Source organism: Globicephala melas, chromosome 13 (assembly GCF_963455315.2).
Source record: "Globicephala melas chromosome 13, mGloMel1.2, whole genome shotgun sequence".
NCBI lineage: Eukaryota > Metazoa > Chordata > Mammalia > Artiodactyla > Delphinidae > Globicephala > Globicephala melas.
The window spans coordinates 8,146,145-8,167,961 of NC_083326.1; the positions used below are offsets into that span (position 1 = coordinate 8,146,145).

Sequence of the window (21,817 nt, forward strand, 5' to 3'; positions counted from 1 at the left end):
TTGGATCGTTCTTCTACCTTCTCCCAGTTGGAGTAATTTCTGTCTCCACTTGGATATGAACAGCACTTTCTTATCATATGTTCTCCTCTTTTCCTCAGTGCTTCTGTGTTTTCTCGAATCAAAAAAATCAAGAGGGAAAAAAAATCTGCCAATGTTCAGTGAAATGATGAAGAAGCCTTTTAGCAGAGCCCTTTTCCTTTGTTCACAATTATTTCCATTTCCTTATTCTACATTCACTACCTAATCTATTCAGTATAGCTTGTGCCCTTTATGATAGGTGGTCTCCCATAGTCTCCACTTGCCCTTGTACATTAGCACCAAGCCTTTCTTTAACTCAGTCTTTTTACCTGGACTCCAGACCATATCCGCCTGCCTACCAGAAACTTTCATCGAATGCACCTCACACTCAGAGCCTCCAACATGAATTTCTCACTCCCTCATTCCCTTTTATTCCTCTAGAATCTATGAAGTTACTCAAGCCATGTGCATAAGCTTTCATCATCTCTCTTTCACTATCGTCTCTTAACTCTACTTCCCAAGTAATGCTGCAAAAATCCCTTCCTTTCTCTTCCTATTCCAACAACCTTTGTTTATCTTTTCTGGAGTCATGTAACTGCCCTCCTTGCTTCTAGTGCTGCCCCCTGAAGGCCAGCATCCATCCTGTTTGAAGTGTCATCTTTCCTAAAACACAAATCTTTTTTCTGCCATGCCCATGTTTATACGCCTTTGACGGCCATCATTGCTTTTTCGGAGTAAGTCAAAATTCCTCTCTCTGATGTGTCTCAGTTTGTTTTGTAGCTGATAGAATAGGTAAATTCTCAACATTGCTTCCAAATTCAGGGCGTTATTAACAGACATTTGATCAGAGGGATGATGTGAGTCCAGGAACATAACGCCTCCACCCCAGTTTTTTCCTGTCCCTCCTGGTAGAGAAATGTAGCAGGCAGAGTTAGGGTTTTCAACCCTGCATACAGGGATAGGATGCCATGCGGATGACTTGAGTTGAGGCTCTTTTGTGTCTGCCTCTGTTGTAACTTGTGTGATGAAGTTAATTCTCAATAAATACTTTTGTTTCTTGGTAGACTAATTGCCTTTCATTTTAATAGTTGGGCTCATCAGAGCATTCAACCCTTGCATTTTAGGCAACGTCATACTGTCCATATATAATATGCTTTTAATAATGAAAGCATTTGACTCTTACCTAAAATAAGCAGTTCTCCTATTAGTAAACTTTTTAGAATAGTACTAATACATAATTTATATTATTGGCCTTCCGGAAATTTCTCCCAGGGCAGTATGCACTGGGAACCAGATCAAAGGGATGTCTTCTATCTGTTGCCAGCTTCTCTATCACTCTGTCCCTTTATTTTTTTAAAGTCAGGTTTATTGTCGTATAATTTATATGCAGTAAAATTCACCCTTTAGTTGCATAGTTCTATGTGTTTTGAAAGATGTGTACATCTGTTTAACGACCCACCATAATCAAGGTAGAGAACATTCCCATTACTCAGAAAAGTTCCCCCATGCCTCTTTGTAGTCAATCCCCTCCCCACACCTCGAGCCCCTGATCCTTTTGTCAGCTCTTATACTGCCTTTTCTATAACATCACATAAATGGGATAATTCGGTGGGTAGTCTTTTGACTTCAGCTACTGTCATTTGGTGTGATGCATTTTAGAGCTGCCCACGTCATGCACGCGTTACTTTATTCCTTTTTCTTGCTGAGTAGTATATTTCACTATTTGCATTTCACACTTCATGAGTACATGTGTGCACATGCCACAGTGTGCTGATCCGTTCTCTAGCTGATGGACACATGGTGTGTTGGATAGACTCTGAGGTGGTCCCCACGGTCCCTGCCTCCTGTGTTCATGCCTTTGGTTAATCTCCTACCCATAAGTGCAGGTGGGAGCCGTGACTTCTTTTTAACCAATAGAATATGGCAAAGGTAGTGCAATGTCACTGTACTGATTATGTTACCTTACATAAGATTATCTTAGAAAACCCACTTTAGAAAGTCCCTTTGCTGGCTTGAGAAAGTAAGCAGTCATACTAAGGAAGTCCACATGACAAAGAGCTGAGGGTGGCCTCTAGGAGCTACAGACAGCCTCCAGCTAACAGGCAGCAAAAAGCTGGGGTGCCACAGTCTAAGTGAGCTTGGAAGCAAATTTTTCCCCAGTCAAGCCTTGAAGTGAGATTGCAGCCTTGCAAGAACCTAAGCAGCTAAGCTATGCATGGACTCCAGACCCGCAGAAACTGAGATAACAGATGTGCATTTTTAAAAGCCATTAAATTTGTGTCAACTTGTCATATTTGTTGTAACAGCAATAGAAAACTAATATGGGCTGGTTGTTTCCAGTTTTGGGTGATTACAAATAAAGTGTGGGTATTGACCTGTATTTTTATTTCTTCTGGATAAATATCTAAGAGTGGGGTTGCTGAGTCATATGGGTAGTTTAACTTTCCAAGTAACTGACAAACTGTTCCAAAGTGGCTGTGCTATTTTACATCCCCACCAGCAGTGTATGAAGTTCTAGTTGCTCCATATCGACAGCAGCAGTTGGAATTATCTGATATTTAAACGTTTAGCCATTCTAGTAGGTAAATAATGGTATCTCATTGTGGTTTTAATTTGCATTTCTCTAATGAGTAGTGACATTGAGCATTTTTATGTGGTTATTTTTCTATCCATCATCTCTTCTTTGAAGTATCTATTCAAATTGTTCACCCATTTTAAAAAATAATAAGTTTTGTCCTTGAGTTGTGCGAGTTCTTTATGGATATTGGATATAATCTTTTAACAGATATGGGTTTTACAAATATTGTCTCCCAGTCTGTAGGTTGACTTTTCATTTTCCTAACAGCGTCTCTCAAATATCAGTAATTTTTAGCTTTGATGAAATCAAAGTTAATATTTTTGTTTTATGGATAATGCTTTTGATGTTATAGCTAGGAAGTCTTTGCCTAATCCAAGGGTACAAATACTTTCTCCTATATTTTAGTCTAGCAGTTTTATAGTTTTACGTTTTACTTTTAGATCTCTGATCCATTTTGAGTTAACAATTGTACAAGGTACAATGCATGTGTTGTTTTCCTTTTTGTCTACAAATTTCAATTATTTCAGCAAAATTCATTGAAGAGACTACGCCATTGCAAAAATCAGTTTCTCACACACACAGAGTTCTATTTCTAGACTCCCTATCCTGTTCCATGCATTCGGGTATTTGTTCTTTCACCAATAATACACTCTCTTGATTATGGTAGTTTGAAAAAAGTCTTCATAATCAGCAGTTGATGTTTTTCAACTTTCGTTTTTTTTTTTTTTTTGGAAATAGTTTTGGCTATTCTAGTTCTCCTTCATATAAATTTTGGAATCTGTCAATTTCTACAACTCTGCCTACTAGAATTTTGATTGGTATTGCTTTTAATGTAGAGACCAATTTTAATGTAGAGACCAAAAGAGAAGAATTCTCATGTTAACAATAGTAGGTATTCTAATCTATGAACGTGGTATTTAGATCTTCTTTGATTTCGCTCAACAATGTTTTGGAGTTTTCAGAATACAAACATTACACATATTTCTGTTACATTTATCCCTAAGAATTGTGTATTTTTTATGCTTTAGTAAATGGTATTGTATTCTTAAATTTTCAATTTCTAATTAGTTATTGCCAACAGATAGAAATACAATTGAATTTTATGTACTGAAATTCTGCAACTTTGCAAATTCAGTTTTATAGTTTTTAGCAGATTTCTTGAGATTTTTCCATATTGATAATTGTGTTGTCTATTAATAGAGATGGTTTTATTTCTTTTCTAATATGTGTGTTTTTAATTTCTTTTTCTTACCTCTTATTGCACTGACTGCAACCTCCAATGTGATGCTGAATAGGAGTGGAAGGAAGGCATCCTTGCTTTATTTCCCATTTCAGGGGAAAAGCATTCAGGCTTTCACTATTAAATATGATGTTAGCTGTAGATTTTTTTTGTATATTACTTGTATAAAGTTGATTGTTTCCTTTAATCCCTAGTTAGAGATTATTTTTTTTAAATCGTGAATGTTTATTGAATTTTGTCAGAACATTTGTCTCCATCTACTGAAATGATCACATGGTTTTCTTCTTTAGTGTGATAATATGATGAATTACATTTACTGATTTTTTTAAAAAGAATTTTGAATCGGTCTTACATTACCAGGATAAAACCCACTTGGTCATGATGTGTTATCCTTGATGTTCCCAGCTCTAATTTAGCAATACTTGGTTGCGGTCAGCTCCTCTTTAATTTTGTCTTCCACTGTGCAGTCCATCCTCTGGTCTTTCTGCAGTGCTTTTAGTTTCCTAACCTGGACTTACTGCCTCACATCTCGTCAGACAAATTTTGGGGTGTTTCCTTAGCCCACCAAATGCCCAACTCATTAAGAATTGTATCCTCATTTCTCCCAAGAGGGTTGAGGCCTTGACAGCCATGTTTGTACTATATGACCCTGGCTATAGATTGGATTGGACCAATCCAATCCAATCTGTTGATTGGACCAACAGCAGGCCCCTGACCTAAGTTGGACCAGTCATTTCCTCTTTCCCAGGAACTTGGACCTGAGATTCAAAGATACCAGCTGGTTTGAGCTGATTGCTAGAAGTGAGAACATGTCAGGTCAGGAGCAAACTACCATTTTGGGATAGCCAAGTTGAGCCAATGCAAGAATAATAGAGAAAATACTTTGGTTTGGACAAACGGAGACAGGAGACGATTGAAGTTCTGCTTTTCTTTGGGTTTCATGATTCAATCCTATATTCCTCCTTCCCCATATATTTCCTTTCTTTCTCAAGCTACTTTTGAATCAGGTTTTCTACTTGGAAATAAAACTGTCTTGGCCAAGTTATACTTCAATGACTTTGCACGCTCTGTTCCTCCAGCTTAGAGTGCCACACTCTAACTGCTTTGCTCCTGATTCTTCTAGAGGTTTAAGCATCTTATGCTTGGGTTAAACTTATCCTGACTCTCCTCTCAGGTAGAGGCAGTGTTTCATTATGATACCTATCATTTACCCCTTCTATCACACTTATTAAACATTATTATAATACTTGAGCTAGATTCTGAGCTCCAGGAATTTGGTTTTTAAAAGTATTTTGTATCTCCTGGGACTAGTGTTTGGCCCATACTTATATCCTGATAAATGCTTGGAATTAATAAATTTATCCAGCGAGTTAATTCAAATACTCTGCTTTTGTAACCACTTCAAGGGCCTTTTATCCCTCACTTTCAGAAGCAAGGGTTAGAGAGGTAACACTTTCAACTTTTCTTTGTCTCTGTCTTCCATAGCAGTGGTTCTCAAAAATGGTTGTATATTAGAATCATCTGGTGGAGCTTTTAGAAAATCTTGATACTTAGGCTGCTCCCTACACTGATTAAAGCAAAATCTCTAGGGAAAAGACCCAGAACTAGATGTTTAAAACCTTAATCACTTGGAAGGTGAGGCTTATATAATATAAGCAAGGCAATACTGATGCCTAGATCACACTCCCATAAATGCTGAAGTAATTGACCTTGGGTGTGGACTAGAAGGCAGGGGTTTTAAAGGCTCCCCAGATAATTCTAATATGGAGCCAACTTTGAGACCCACAGTCCTAGCAGTGTCCTTATTCTCTGGTTCATAGAACAGTTCTTTAGGAACTGAAAATGCATGGCAGTAATGGAAAGTTACACCTTCAGTGTTGCATGGGAAGCAGGTGGGGAAATCTAAAATTTAGATCATATGGCCTCATTTTGCAGGCCGGGGAACTTGGTACTAATTTCATGTGTCTGATGCAGGAATATCACTTACACACCTGCCCCAAGTTTTTCCCTCTCACAAACTGAATCATAACCCTGGTTATAGTTCACAAGGATCCATAGCTTGGTAAATACAAAGTAGGCCACAGATGCTGAAGGGTGGTGACTTGGAAGCTGCTGACAGAAGCAGCCCATAGCCTTCATTGCACTGTCCTTGGTGCTGACTTTGGTAAGGAAAGCAGTGCCTCTACATCTTGTTGATTTCTCTGTTTTGACTTTAGGAATTAATGGTGTTTCTTTGCTTAACTTAGAAATTAATGATGTTTACACTGGTGAGGGAAAATTAATGCTATTGCATTGTTATGAAACACAAAGTAAGGATAAGAAATAGTTAGGTTAGTAATCAAGAACATATCTTCTGATGAGTTTGACTTGCCCCCTTTTAGCTAGTTTTATGCATGACTGCTTCCTAAGATTGCCCAGTGGGTTACAGATGACAGAAAGGAACCAAAAATTATGATCACTTTACTGAGGCATGGCAAAGCTGCACACGGGTGGAATGGAACAGTGAAACAAACCCACGGTGGGATTTCTTTGTTCTCAGCATTCATTCTGGGCCTCCCTTTGTAATTTGCCTTTTGAGCATCTTAGAATCAGTTCTTTTTGTACCTAAATTTTTTCTTGTTACTCAGCTACTATGGTTTTACTGTTTGATGTCTCCCTAATTGTCATCCTTTCTGGACTCAAGCCTGATCTCTCTCAGGTACTTGATTTTGCAAAACCCAAAGCCTTCATCCTTGTTGCTGTTGGGCAAACACTTACAAAGCAATATCATAACATAATCCCTTAATAACACAGTACTCTGTTTCAGATAGTTAGAATATACATTTCTTGCCTTGTCCTTTACTCCTTCTAACCAGCCCGCCGTAATGATAGTCTTTATCATAGTGGAGTTCTGTTAGTCACGTCTCAGTGGTTTAACCAGCCAAATGTTTACTTCATACTCATGGACTATGTTGATTGTTGGTTGACTAGGTTCGGTTCTGATTTGTCTACTCCCAAACTCAAGGTATTAGAGCAGCCACTGTCAACAATATTGTCAGTATCTGTGGCAGAGGGGAAAATAATGTAGAAAGTTATAGACTAGCTCTGTCATCACTGGTCACATTTCACTGGCTAAAGCATGTTTTAAGATCATGCCTATTTCAAGGAGACAGAGAGGGACCTTCAAGGTGACAGAGGAGTAAGACGTTGAGATCACCTTCCTCTCCACAAATACATCAGAAATACATCTACATGTGGAACAACTCCTACAGAACGCCTACTGAATGCTGGCAGAAGACCTCAGACTTCCCCAAAGACAAGAAACTCCCCATGTACCTGGGTAGGGCAAAAGGAAAAACAGAGACAAAAGAATAGGGATGGGACCTGCACCAGTGGCAGGGAGCTGTGAAGGAGGAAAGGTTTCCACTCACTAGAAGCCCCTTCACTGGCGGAGACGGGGGTGATGGGAGGGGAGAGCTTCAGAGCCATGGAGGAGAGCGCAGCAACAGGGGTGCGGGGGGCAAAGCAGAGAGATTCCTGCACAGAGGATCAGTGCCGACCAGCACTCACCAGCCCGCGAGGCTTGTCTGCTCACCCTCTGGGGCGGGTGGGGGCTGGGAGCTGAGGCTTGGGCTTTGGAGGTCAGATCCCAGGGAAAGGACTGGGGTTGGCTGTGTGAACACAGCCTGAAGGTCCTAGTGCACCACAGCTAGCCGGGAGGGAGTCCAGGAAAAAGTCTGGAACTACCTAAGAGGCAAGGGACCATTGTTTCGGGATGCGTGAGGAGAAGGGATTCAGAGCACCGCCTACATGAGCTCCAGAGATAGGCACGAGCTGCAGCTATCAGCGCAGACACTGGAGATGGGCATAAAATGCTAAGGCTGCTGCTGCAGCCACCAAGAAGCCTGTGTGCGAGCACAGGTCACTATCCACACCTCCCCTCCCGGGAGCCTGTGCAGCCTGCCACTGCCAGGGTCCTACGATCCAGGAGCAACTTCCCTGGGAGAGAACACACGGCATGCCTCAGGCTGGTGCAACATCACCCTGGCCTCTGCCGCCGCAGGCTCGCCCCGCACTCCGTACCCCTCCCTCCCCCAGGCCTGAGTGAGCCAGAGCCCCCGAAGCAGCTGCTCCTTTAACCCCGTCCTGTCTGAGCGAAGAACAGACGCCCTCAGGTGACCTGCACGCAGAGGCGGGGCCAAATACAAAACTGAACACCAGGAGCTGTGCGAACAAAGAAGGGAAAGGGAAATCTCTCCCAACAGCCTCAGGAGCAGCTGATTAAATCTCCACAATCAACTTGATGTACCCTGCATCTGTGGAATACCTGAATAGACAACGAATAATCCCAATATTGAGACAGTGCACTTTGGGAGCAACTGTAGACTTGGGGTTTGCTTTCTGCATCTAATTTGTTTCTGGTTTTATGTTTATTTTAGTTTAGTATTTAGACCTTATTATCATTGGTAGATTTGTTTATTGATTTGGTTGCTCTCTTCTGTTTTTTTTTAATATATGTATTTTTTCCTTTTTCTCTTGTGTGAGTGTGTATGTGTATGCTTCTTTCTGTGATTTTGTCTGTATAGCTTTGCTTTTACCATTTGACCTAGGGTTCTGTCTGTCCCTTTTTTGTTTTTTGTTTTTTTTACAGCTTTTAGCGCTTGTTACCATTGGTGGATTTGTTTTTAGGTTTGGTTGCTCCCCTCTTTCTTTTCTTTTTAATACTTTATAATTTTTTTATTTTTAATACTTTTTATCTTTTATTTTAATTATTTTAGTTTAGTTTAGTTTCTTTCTTCCTTCCTTCCTTCCTTCCAATCCTTATTCTTCTGAGCCGAGTGGTTGACAGGGTCTTGGTGCTCCAACCGGGTGTCAGGCCTAAGCCTCTGAGGTGCAAGAACTGAGTTCAGGACATTGGTCCACCAGAGACCTCCCGGCCCCATGTAATACCAAACAGCGAAAGCTCGCTCAGAGATCTCCATTTCCACGCTAAGACCCAGCTCCACTCAATGACCAGCAAGCTACAGCGCTGGACCACCCTATGCCAAACAACTAGCAAGACAGGACACAACACCATCCATTAGCAGAGAGGCTGCCTAAAATCATAATATGTTCACAGGCACTCAAAAACACACCACCGGATGCAGTCCTGCCCACCAGAAAGGCAAGATCCAGCCTCATCCACCAGAACACAGGCACCAGTCATCTGCACCAGGAAGCCTGCACAACCCACTGAACCCACCTTACGCACTGGAGGCAGACACCAAAAACAATGGAAACTACACACCTGCAGCCTGTGAAAAGATCCCAAACATAGTAAGTTAAGCAAAGTGAGAAGACAGAGAAATACACAGAAGATGAAGGAGCAAAGTTAAAAACTCACCAGACTAAACAAATGAAGACGAAATAGGCTACCTATCTGAAAAAGAATTCAGAGTAATGATAGGAAAGATGATCCAAAATCTTGGAAATAGAATGGCGAAAATGCAAGAAACGTTTAACAAGGACCTAGAAGAACTAAAGAGGAAACAAATAATGATGAACAACATAATAAATGAAATTAAAAATTCTCTAGAAGGAATCAATAACAGAATAACAGAGGCAGAAGAACGGATAAGTGACCTGGAAGATAAAATAGTGGAAATAACTACCACAGAGCAGAATAAAGAAAAAAGAATGAAAAGAACTGAGGACAGTCTCAGAGACCTCTGGGACAGCATTAAATGCACCAACATTCGAATTACGGGGGTCCCAGAAGAAAAAGAGAAAAAAAAAGGGACTGAGAAAATATTTGAAGAGATTTTAGTTGCAAACTTCCCTAATATGGGAATGGAAATAGTCAATCAAGTCCAGTAAGCACAGAGAGTCCCATACAGGATAAATCCAAGGAGAAACATGCCAAGGCACATATTAATCAAACTATCAAAAATTAAATACAAAGAAAAAATATTAAAAGCAGCAAGGGAAAAGAAACAAATAACATACAAGGGAATCCCCATAATGTTAATGGCTGATCTTTCAGCAGAAACTCTGTAAGCCAGAAGGGAGTGGCAGGACATACTTAAAGTGATGAAAGGGAAAAACCTACAACCAAGATTACTCTACACAGCAAGAAGCTCATTCAGATTTGACAGAGATATTAAAACCATTACAGACAAGCAAAAGCTAAGAGAATTCAGCACCACCAAACCAGCTTTACAACAAATGCTAAAGGAACTTCTCTAGGCAGGAAACACAAGAGAAGGAAAAGACCTACAATAAAACCCCCAAACAATTAAGAAATTGGTAACAGGGACATACACATCAATAACTACCTTAAAGGTAAATGGATTAAATGCTCCAACCAAAAGACATAGACTGGCTGAATGGATACAAAAACAAGACCCATATATATGCTGTCTAAAAGGGACCCATTTCAGACCGAGGGACACATACAGACTGAAAGTGAGGGGATGGATAAAGATATTCCATGCAAATGGAAATCAAAAGAAAGCTGGAGTAGCAATTCACATATCAGACAAAATAGACTTTAAAATAAAGACTATTTCAAGAGACATAGAAGGACACTGCATAATGATCAAGGGATCAATCCAAGAAGAAGATATGACAATTGTAAGTATTTATGCACCCAACATAGGAGCACCTCAATAGATAATACAAATACTAACAACCATAAAAAGGGAAATTGACAGTAACACAATCATAGCAGAGGACTTTAACACCCCATTTCACCAATGGACAGATCATCCAAAATGAAAATAAATAAGGAAACACAAGCTTTAAATGATACATTAAACAAGATGGACTTAATTGATATTTGTATGGCATTCCATCCAACAACAACAATAAACTTTCTTCACAAGTGCTCATGTAACATTCTCCAGGATAGACTATGTCTTGGGTCACAAATCAAGCCTTGGTAAATTTAAGAAAATTGAAATTGTATTAAGTATCTTTTCCGACCACAATGCTATGAGACTAGATATCAATTATAGGAAAATATCTGTAAAAACTACAAACACATGGAGGTTAAACAATACACTACTAAATAACCAAAAGATGACTGAAGAAATCAAAGAGGAAATCAAAAAGTTCCTAGAAACAAATGACAATGAAAACACGATGACCCAAAACCTATGGGATGAAGCAAAAGCAGTTGTAAGAGGGAAGTTTATAGCAATACAATCCTACCTCAAGAAACAAGAAAAATCTCAAATAAACAACCTAATCTTACACCTAAAGCAATTAGAGAAAGATGAACAAGAAAACCCAAAGTTAGCAGAGGAAAGAAATCATAAAGATCAGATCAGAAATAAATTTAAAAGAAATGAAGGAAATTTTAGCAAAGATAAATAAAACTAAAAGCTAGTTCTTCGAGAAGATAAACAGAATTGATAAACCGTTAGCCAGAATCATCAAGAAAAAACGGAAGAAGACTCAGATCAATAGAATTGGAAATGAAAAAAGGGAGTAACAACTCACACTGCAGAAATACAAAGGATCATGAGAGATTACTACAAGCAACTCTATGCCAATAAAATGGACAACCTGGAAGAAATGGACACATTCATAGAAAAGCAGAATCTTCTGAGACTGGACCAGGAAGAAATAGAAAATATAAACAGAGCAATCATAAGCACTGAAATTTGAAAGCACTGAAATTGAAACTGTTATTAAAAATCTTCCAACAAACAAAACTCCAGGACCAGGTGGCCTCACAGGTGAATTCTATCAAACATTTAGAGAAGAGCTAACACCTATCCTCAAACTTCCAAAATACAGCAGAGTGAGGAACACTCCCAGACTCATTCTATGAGGTCACCATCACCCTGATACCAAAACCAGACAAAGATGTCACAAAGAAAGAAAACTACAGGCTAATATTACTGATGAACATAGATGCAAAAATCCTCAACAAAATACTAGCAAACAGAATTCAACAGCACATTAAAAGGATCATACACCATGATCAAGTGGGGTTTATCCCAGGAATGCAAGGATTCTTCAATATATTCAAATCAATCTATGTGATACATCATATTAACAAACTGATGGATAAAAAACTATATGATCATCTCAGTAGATGCAGAAAAATCTTTTCATAAAATTCAACACCCATTTATGATAAAAACCATCCAGAAAGTAGGCCTAGAGGGAACTTACCTCAACATAATAAAGGCCATATATGAAAAACCCACAGCGAGCATCATTCTCAATGGTGAAAAACTGAAACCATTTCCACTAAGATCTGGAACAAGACAAGGTTGCCCACTCTCACCACTATTATTCAATATAGTTTTGGAAGTTTTAGCCACAGCAATCAGAGAAGAAAAAGAAATAAAAGGAATCCAAATCAGTAAAGAAGAATTAAAACTGTCACTGTTTGCAGATGACATGATACTTTACAGAGAAAATCCTAAAGATGCTACCAGAAAACTACTAGAACTAATCAATGAATTTGGTAGAGTAGCAAGATACAAAATTAATGCACAGAAATCTCTTGCATTCCTATACACTAATGATGAAAAATCTGAAAGTGAAATTAAGAAAACACTCCCATTTACAACTGCAACAAAGAGAATATCTAGGAAAAAACCTACCTAAGAAGACAAAAGACCTGTATGCAGAAAATTATAAGACAGTGATGAAAAAAATTAAAGGTGATCCAAAAGATAGAGAGATATACCATGTTCTTGGATTGGAAGAATCAACATTGTGAAAATGACTAAACTACCCAAAGCAATCTACAGATTCCATGCAATCCCTATCAAACTACCACTGGCATTTTTCACAGAACTAGAACAAAAAATTTCACAATTTGTATGGAAACACAAAAGACCCCGAATAGCCAAAGCAATCTTGAGAAAGAAAAACGGAGCTGAAGGAATCAGGCTCCTGGATTTCAGACTATATTACAAACCTAGAGTAATCAAAACAGTATGGTACTGGCACAAAGACAGACATATAGATCAATGGAACAGGATAGAAAGCCCAGAGATAAACCCACACACGTATGGTCACCTTATCTTTGATAAAGGAGGCAAGAATATGCAATGGAGAAAAGACAGTCTCTTCAATAAGTCGTGCTGGGAAAACTGGACAGGTCCATGTAAAAGAATGAAATTAGAACACTCCCTAATACTGTACAGAAAAATAAACTCAAAATGGATTAAAGACCTAAATATAAGGCCAGACACTATCAAACCTTTAGAGGAAAACATAGGCAGAACACTCTATGACATAAATTACAGCAAGATCCTATATGACCCATTTCCTAGAGAAATGGAAATAAGAACAAAAATAAACAAATGGGACCTAATGAAACTTAAAAGTTTTGCACAGCAAAGGAAACCATAAACAAGATGAAAGAGAACCCTCAGAATGGGAGAAAATATTTGCAAATGAAGCAGCTGACAAAGGATTAATCTCCAAAACATACAAGCAGCTCATGCAGCTCAAAATCAAAAAAACAAGCAACCCAATCCAAAAATGGGCAGAAAACCTAAATAGACATTTCTCCAAACAAGACATACAGATTGCCAACAAACACATGAAAGGATGCTTAACATCACTCATCATTAGAGAAATGCAAATCAAAACTACAATGAGATATCACCTCATGACAGTCAGAATGGCCATCATCAAAATATGTACAAACAATAAATGCTGGAGAGGGTGTGGAGAAAAAGGACCCCTCTTGCACTGTTGGTGGGAATGTAAATTGATACAGCCACTATGGAGAGCAGTATGAGGTCCTTAAAATTCTAAAAATAGAACTACCATACGACCTAGCAATCCCACTACTGGACATATACCCTGAGAAAACCATAATTCAAAAAGAGTCATGTGCCAGAATATTCATTTCAGCTCTATTTACAATAGCCAGGACATGGAAGCAACCCTAGTGTCCAACAAGAGATGAATGGATAAAGAAGATGTGGCACATATATACAATGGAATGTTACTCAGCCATAAAAAGAAACGAAATTGAGTTATTTGTAGTGACGTGGATGGACCTAGAGTCTGTCATACAGAGTGAAGTAAGTCAGAAAGAGAAAAACAAATACCATATGCTAACACATATATATGGAATCTAAAAGAAAAAAAAATTGGTTATGATGAACCTAGGGGCAGGTAAGGAATAAAGACGAAGATATAGAGAATGGACTTCAGGACACAGGGAGGGGGGAATGTAAGCTGGGACAAAGTGAGAGAGTGGCATGGACATATATACACTACCAAATGTAAAACAGATAGCTAGTGGGAAGCAGCCACATAGTACAGGGAGATCAGCTCGGTGCTTTGTGACCACCTAGAGGGGTGGGATAGGGAGTGTGGGAAGGAGACGTAAGAGGAAGGAGAAATGGTGATATATGTATATATATAGCTGATTCACTCTGTTATATAGCAGAAACTAACACACCATTGTAAAACAATTATACTCCAATAAAAATGTTAAAAAAAAAAAAAAAAAGGTGACAGAGACATGTAATCTTAGCTCTGCCCAGAAAGAAAAATGGGGACATTTGGAGAACACATGGGAAATCGTGTTTTGGGTATTAGCATAACAGTTTACCCAGAAAAAACACTAAGAATTACACATAAAAATAGCTAAAAAGACACATTAGCTAAAGACACATTTCTGAAAGCAGCACTCTAAAATGAGAGACCGTATCAGGCATTTCTAAAGATGAAGTGAGGGTTAACAAGGTGAGTGTGGATTTGACCTTGGAAAAGAGGCCTAAATATTTAGGGCCCACATTAGAAGTTTGTCTCTGTAATTAACACTTAAATTGAGAGCCAAAGAATAAAACTGCTGGATGCAATAAAAAGACAAGTTTGAAACCTACACTAATAGATGAAGTAATTGGGGTCCAGACAGGGGAAGTGTTTTTCCCCCTAGTATTCCAAAATGAGTAAGAGGCAGAACTAAACATAGAACCCAGTTCTGATTCTGGGTCCCGTGGTCTTTATGTCATATAGTAGTATTTGTCTTAATTTACTGATTCTAAGGAAAGTTCGAAAAAGTAGGTTCTCATGTTTTCCAACTATAACAGCTATGGACTCAGACTATGTAAACTTGAAAAAGGTTTTCTTCCAAGTGTTCTTTCTGCCTCTGCTCTTTGGCTGCGGACACCATCCAATTTCTAATAGGACTTAGAATCCCTTGCTTATGGCTTCTAAGTATTAATTTGCAGTGTAGATTTTTTCCCTGCATTTTGTTTAATGGATGAATTAGGTTTGATCCACATTCTAGTAATGTCTTATAAAAGTATAAGTTTAGAGTATATAATCTGTCAGCTTGTGAGGAAATCATTTTCAGGCGAAATAAATTCACCCGTCAGAAGATAGGATTAGTCAGGCTTGACCTGCCAAGTTGAATCAGACAGTTCTATAGCATCAGATGTTCCCGGCATTGACTTTTTAATGAGAAACGGGTCTGTAAGATCTGTTTTACTCCTCTGTAAAATATTTTATGAATTTGAACAAAGCTTTCCATCATTTAGATACTGTCAGGAGCTAAAGATGGGTTAGGCTGAGTCCAAGTAAAAATTAGCTTTCGATGGCCTGGCCAGGGGGAACATGTCTAATTTGTTAACGTGCTGACCTTCTTTCTTCCCTAAGCCAAAAGGCTTTAAAGACCATACACTAGTAAATACCTTTTATAAAGAAAAGAAAAAGATCAAAGCAACCCAGCAGAAGCTCTTTGGAAAAAATCTCATAAAGTATGCAGTCCCTCCTGCTGGCAGGGGAGGGTTGGGAACAAAGCATCTGGGCCTCTTGGCTTTCATGTCACATCCACAGCTCCAGTCCTTAAATGCAGCTTCGGGGCTTGACAACTAGAGTTGACTAGTTAAGTGGGTCGTAAGTTCCATCTTTAAATCACCCAGCTGTTTTCTTTTCTCAAGAATAAAACCAACGCAGCTGGTAGGTGGGAGTTTCCCACTGTGACCCAGGAAGCCAAGGTCTGGAGACAGGTGTGTAGGGGGAAAGTGCGGCAGCGGGGGGGAAGAGGGAGCAGCGAGGGGGAAGCAGGGGCCTAAACCTTCTCCTGGTCTACCGGAGCACCGTGCTGGGGCTGCCCGCGGACAGGGGTGGAGGTGCCCCAAGTCGTTATTTGGAAGGAAGCTTATTTCTTGCTGTGCTCTGCAGTTGGGGAGGAATGGAGGGACAGGGCATAATAGGATCATTGAATGTTAGAGCTGGAAGAGGTCCCATGAACTGAGTCTAATCATTTTGGAGATGATGAAGTGAAGGTCCACAGGGGGACCTGCTTGGCCCATGGACACAATTGGAGCCTAGTTATTCTAACTCCACTGAGATCTCTTCTTTGTCTAATAACTCGCAAGGCAGTATGGGACAGATGCATATGATCCAGACCCTGGCATTAAAGACCCTGCAAGATCCCTGGGGAGACAGTATAATAATATAAACAACTTATAATAAATAATGTTGCTAGGCACAGAAGTCCTTATCGCTATACCACTGAATATGCTGAATGCACCTGAACAATGTACTTAACCTCTCTGTTTCTTGGGTGCTACCTCTGTAAGAAGATATTAAATATTTACATACACACAAATATAGGTAGTAACTAATAGAATTAAATATAAAAATTTAATATTTAGAGAACTTATGTTCATGGCCCTGGGGATGGGGAGAGAAGGTCTATAATTTACTTTGGAACTTTCCCCAACAGGGCTGTTCACAGATCAGAGAGAACACTGAGGTTCTACTGTGGCATTTACCCTCTCCTGGCCCTCCCTCAAAACAGGGTCCTTCTCTGACCATCTGTCTTTGGGGTCTTACTTACCTCTGATGTATTCCTTTGTGATAGACCCCCATACTGCCTTTACCCAAGACCTTGGTGAAGGAGTGTGTTTCTCTCACTCTTTGAAGCACACAAGGTGACAACATAACTAGTCTAACAGAGTGATCGGTGTTAGAAGGTGAGGGTCAGAGAGGAAGTGGCTACTCTTCCTTGTCTTCCCCTTTGCAAGGTGACAGATGATTTAGTGGGTACCTTTGTGGTCTAAGCCAAAAAAATGAGACAAATGATAGTAACCGAGGACTATGTCTTGAGAACTCTGACAATCCTTTAAGGATTCCTGCATTGATTCAGTGAGTCCCCTTGTCTGTATAGAAACATTATGCAAACAGGTGTAGAATGGAGCCGGGAAACCTGGATTTTATTCTTCCCTCTGCCACAGCTGTGTGATCTTGGTGAGAACTTATATCTCTGATTCCCAGTTTCTTCATCTTTAAAAGGAGACAATTTTTCTTCTCTGTGTGACCTATAAGGTTGTTAAGGGAGTGTAATGAAATAATGTATGTGAAGGCACTGACTATAAAGAATATCACACCTGGGAGGAAAGGAACCCTCCTGCACTCACGGTGGAAATGTAGATTAGTGCAGCCACTATGGAAAACAGTATGGAGGTTTCTAAGAAACTAAAAGAACTACCATATGACCGCCAATTCCACTCCTGGGTGTTTATCTGAAAAGAGAGAAAAACACTAATTTGAAAAGATACATGGACCCCAGTGTTCATAGCAGCATTATTTACAATAGCCAGGACATGGAAGCAACCTAAGTGTCCAGTGACAGATGAATGGATAAAGAAGATGTGGCACATATGTACAATGGAATATTACTCAGCCATAAAAAGAAACGAAGTTGAGTTATTTGTAGTGAGGTGGATGGACCTAGAGTCTGTCATACAGAGTGAAGTCAGAAAGAGAAAAACAAATACTGTATGCTAATGCGTATATATGGAATCTAAAAAAAAAAAAAAAAGGTACTGATGAACCTAGTTGCAGGGCAGGAATAAAGACGTAGACATTGAGAATGTACTTGAGGACATGAGTGGGAGGGGGAAGCTGGGGCGAAGTGAGAGTAGCATCGACATATATACACTACCGAATGTAAAATAGTTGGCTGGTGGGAAGCAGCCGCATAGCACAGGGAGATCAGTTTGGTGTTTTGTGGTGATCTAAAAGGGTGGGATAGGGAGGGTGGGAGGGAGATGCAAGAGGGAGGGCATATGGGGACATATGTATGCATGTGGCTGATTCACTTTGTTGTACAACAGAAACTAACACAGTACTGTGAAGCAATTATACTCCAATAAAGATCTATTAAAGAAAAAAAAGAATACATTTTTATAATAATGTTTCACTCCAAATAAGGTGAATGCAGAAAGGAAACTAGTAGTTGAAATATTACTGCCTAGTTTCTTTCTGTTTTTTTTTCTTTTTAAATTACAATGATATTTTATTTTAAATAGTCACAACATCTGACACTTCGAAAAAAGATACCACTAATAAATAACAAAAGTGGAAATATCGAAGTTACAACAGACAATGTTTAGCTGAGAATCACTTCAACAGAGTAAGACTCGAAAGATATCAGACAAACCAATACTTGTTTGGAATAAGGTGTGCAACTTTCTTACTGTATAGGCTTACAGACAAGGCCCTGGTTCCACGTGATCAAGGTTACAGTCATAAAACCTAAAGTTTTAGCACAGTTGTGCTTCAGACTAAATTTTCAACAGTTGTGCTTGTCTACACAGGATGTCATGGACTGCCCCCTGCAAAAAATTACAACTTGAAAGACTTCTTTCAAGCATTACCGGTATCCAATATGTATACATTCTTAACATTTCTGAAAAGAGAGCAAAATTGATAGGTGCTGGTATTCACATCTGACATCTCAGGTTTTATGACTGACAAGTCTTAATGCCCCTAGACTTTGAGGTGTACAAGGTAGCAGTATTTTAAATTTAAGTAGAATGTGGGGAAAATTAGGATCAAATGGGCATTCATTTCTTGACTGTAGCGCCATTAGCCCTCAATTAGCTCTTTATAGGGAATGGTTAAGCCATCAAAAACTAAGCCAATAGTTTTTATATGAAAATGCTTCTCCATACTAGTAACACTTTGAAGTCACTAAAAACTAAGTATTTACCTTGAAATGAACTGACAAACAGAACAAAAACAAATTATGAAAAATGCTAATCACCTAAATGGATCCACGTCCATACATTCTACCCACCCACACCACTCCAAAAAAGGTTCAGGTTATTATGTCCCAAAGTAATCTATTCCTGAATTACTTTTAAAGAGAAAACTGCTCTGTAGTATATAAGCTACTCAGGTCTACACATTCTAGAATGATGCACTTCCATTGTCCTAGCTCTCAGGTTCAGTCTCCTTTTAAAATCTTTCCAAATAAACATAATTAGAATTTGTGATCCCTAGATTCAAAGACAGTACAGGTTATATGACACCTCCTTTTTTTTTTGGATTAAATAAAAGCCACAGGATTCTGAGTGGCTAAAAACTAAATCTGAATTATGTGTGTCTGCATTGAGTAAACATTTTTAAGTTCTTTCTGCTGGACTTCATTAACTACTTCAGGTTCTGCAGGGCTCTTCTGAACCCTTGCCATGGCAAAGCTTATCCCCTGGGTTAATCCAGCTTAGGTGATATTAGCGGCCTGGACAGTGGAACTTCGAATCTTTGCAAAGGGAGAGACTGCTCTGCTGCTACAGCTCTCTAAAGGAGAAGGAGTTACGTGAAGCCCTCTCTCAAGTTCAAGTGTGCCAGATTCGGAGCCGGGGGTCTTTTGAGATACAACTGAATGCACTGGTTCAACTGACAAAAGCTGTGGGCCTGTTGCAGACAAAGACACATCTAATTGAGATGGTAGAGAAGGTATCTGTTCCATTGATTCAAATTGAGCGTCTTCGTTAGAAACTTGATTGGTCATGTGATTTCCTCCCTCACTAGCCTGAGAAACAGACCTGGTTTCTGACAGCTGGCTCATTTTGTTTTGTGCATCTTGAACAAATCTGTGGCAATAAATATCCATGGGCTTGGCAAAGCCAGTCAGTGTTGTTTATGTTGTCAGACGAAGGACTTTTCTTCAGAGAAGACTCATAGCCTTTTCCAGGCCCACTTTCATGAGCAATAATAACCTCTGAAGGAACATGAATGCTAATATCAGTGTCGCTCATAGACTGGGATCGACTGCCTAATCGAGGTATTGAAGCAATACTACCACAGCTAGGAAGCACATAGTCTACTGGCCCTGCATTCTCTAGAGAGTTAGCTAGCTGCCTGTCTTCATCAGACTTGGAATTCATCAGAGTAAGGAATTCATCAGAGTGGTGTGAGTCATTCTCTGAAGACATTTCCCCATCTGACTGCCTGGGCTTTCTTATCCATCATACTAGTGTTTTCCATGATTTCAAGACTCCCAAAGATTTACTTTAAGTTTGGTTTTAGAGAGTTAACTTTCATTTCAGGTTTTGTAAAGTTCCCTTGCTTTCGTAGATTGCCAATATTTATATTGGATTTGGTCTGTTTCACTTTTTGATTTAGAGATGAAAATTTGCTCATTACATTTTTTTTTCCCTGGGCCAAAGAGCCTTGGTTTTGAGATCTGATGCCAGTGATGTTTTCATGAGGTTTACTGCTCCTCCTCTCAAGCTTCCTCTCTGTTATAGGTACATCTAATCCCATGACTTGCTTGGTGATCTGCAGCATCTCTGCAGTATCTGCAGAAAAGATATCAAAGGGTATCTTTTCCATCCTCTACTGGATTGCGCACTACAGCTCTCAGGATGTGGAAATAGCCACTTGCTTCTTTACATCTGTAGTGCAGTTGCATGCAGGAGGACTTTGCCTTACCAAAAAAGAGTGGGTTCAGGACCTATTTCAGTTTTTTCCAGGTCTTCTGGACCTAGTCGTTGATACTGGTTTACTTCGTCAACTTCATCATCATAATAGGCTACAGAGTAGGCAGAGGTAGAAAGCAGCGACAGCACGTCCACATCTCTGTGAACAGCATCAGTGAAGGTGCACTCTTAAAACTGTTGCTTGAGCCAAGCCATAAAAATTACCTCAGGACACGTATTTTAATGTGAAATAAATTCTAAACCTACTAATAAGTGTTACTTTATCCTAGCTTCTATTTTGACACTAATATTTGCATGGGTCAAACATGATCTCAGTCAAAAGCATTTTGTCCAGAACGAAAAGCACTTGGCATGTAACAGGCAGTCGAGAAAAATGTCAGCCCTCCACCCCGCCCCACATTTTTACCAAAGTATAAGCTACAGTAAATAGTTAATTTCCCTCCCCGCCACCGTCCACCCCACTTAAACAGAAAAAATCCCCCAAAACAAAAAACCCACACTTTTTTTTTTTTTTTAAACACGGACAAGAAAAAAAAGAAAACCTCTTTCAGGGCTTCCCGGCCACGCCTGTAGCTTGGAAGCAAGGGCTGCCCCCCTCGTTTTTCTCTTCCCGCCAGTCAGGCATCCCCTCCTTCCACGCGATGAACATGAACACCGCCAGCACCGCACGCAGCCTCGCCCCCGCGACAATGGTCGCGTAAAAGCCACCGTCATCAGGGGACATTAACAGGAGGCTTTGGAAAAGCAGTAATTTACAGGACAAATACAACCTCACAGGAACTTTAACCATAAGTCCTGCAACAGGGAGAAAAATCTTGAAAGTCTTCGCCAGGCTGCCTGCCTTCGGGCTGGGACTCGGCAGCGTTGCCCGTGGTGTTTGCCGGCCGCTGGGCGGTCGGAGGAGGCCGGTGGGAGCGCGGCCTCGCGTCAGTCCGTCCGTCCGTCCGTCCGTCCGTCAGTACACCAGGCGAAGCTCAGTCAGAGGCGCCTGCAACAGAGCTGACGCCTAAAGCGACTGTGGAGACTGGGGCAACTGCCTCTCTCTCTCTTTTTTTTAATTGAAGTGTAGTTGATTTACAACGTTGTGTTTCAGGTGTACAACGTAGTGATTTAGTTACACACACACACAAATATACACACACATACACATATATATATATACATTCTTTTTCAGATTCTTTTCCATTGTAGGTTATTAAAAGATATTGAATATAGTTCTCTGTGCTATATATTTATTTCATTTATTTTATACATACATTTAGTTTATTTATTTTATTTGTGGTGGTGTGTATCCGT

General features: G+C 39.7%; 1 pseudogene; it reads right to left on the minus strand.

The window, feature by feature from the left end:
- Positions 1 to 19,161: 19,161 nt before the first annotated feature.
- Positions 19,162 to 21,817, minus strand: part of LOC115859203 (phosphatidylinositide phosphatase SAC2-like) — a 45,761-nt pseudogene continuing 43,105 nt past the window's right edge.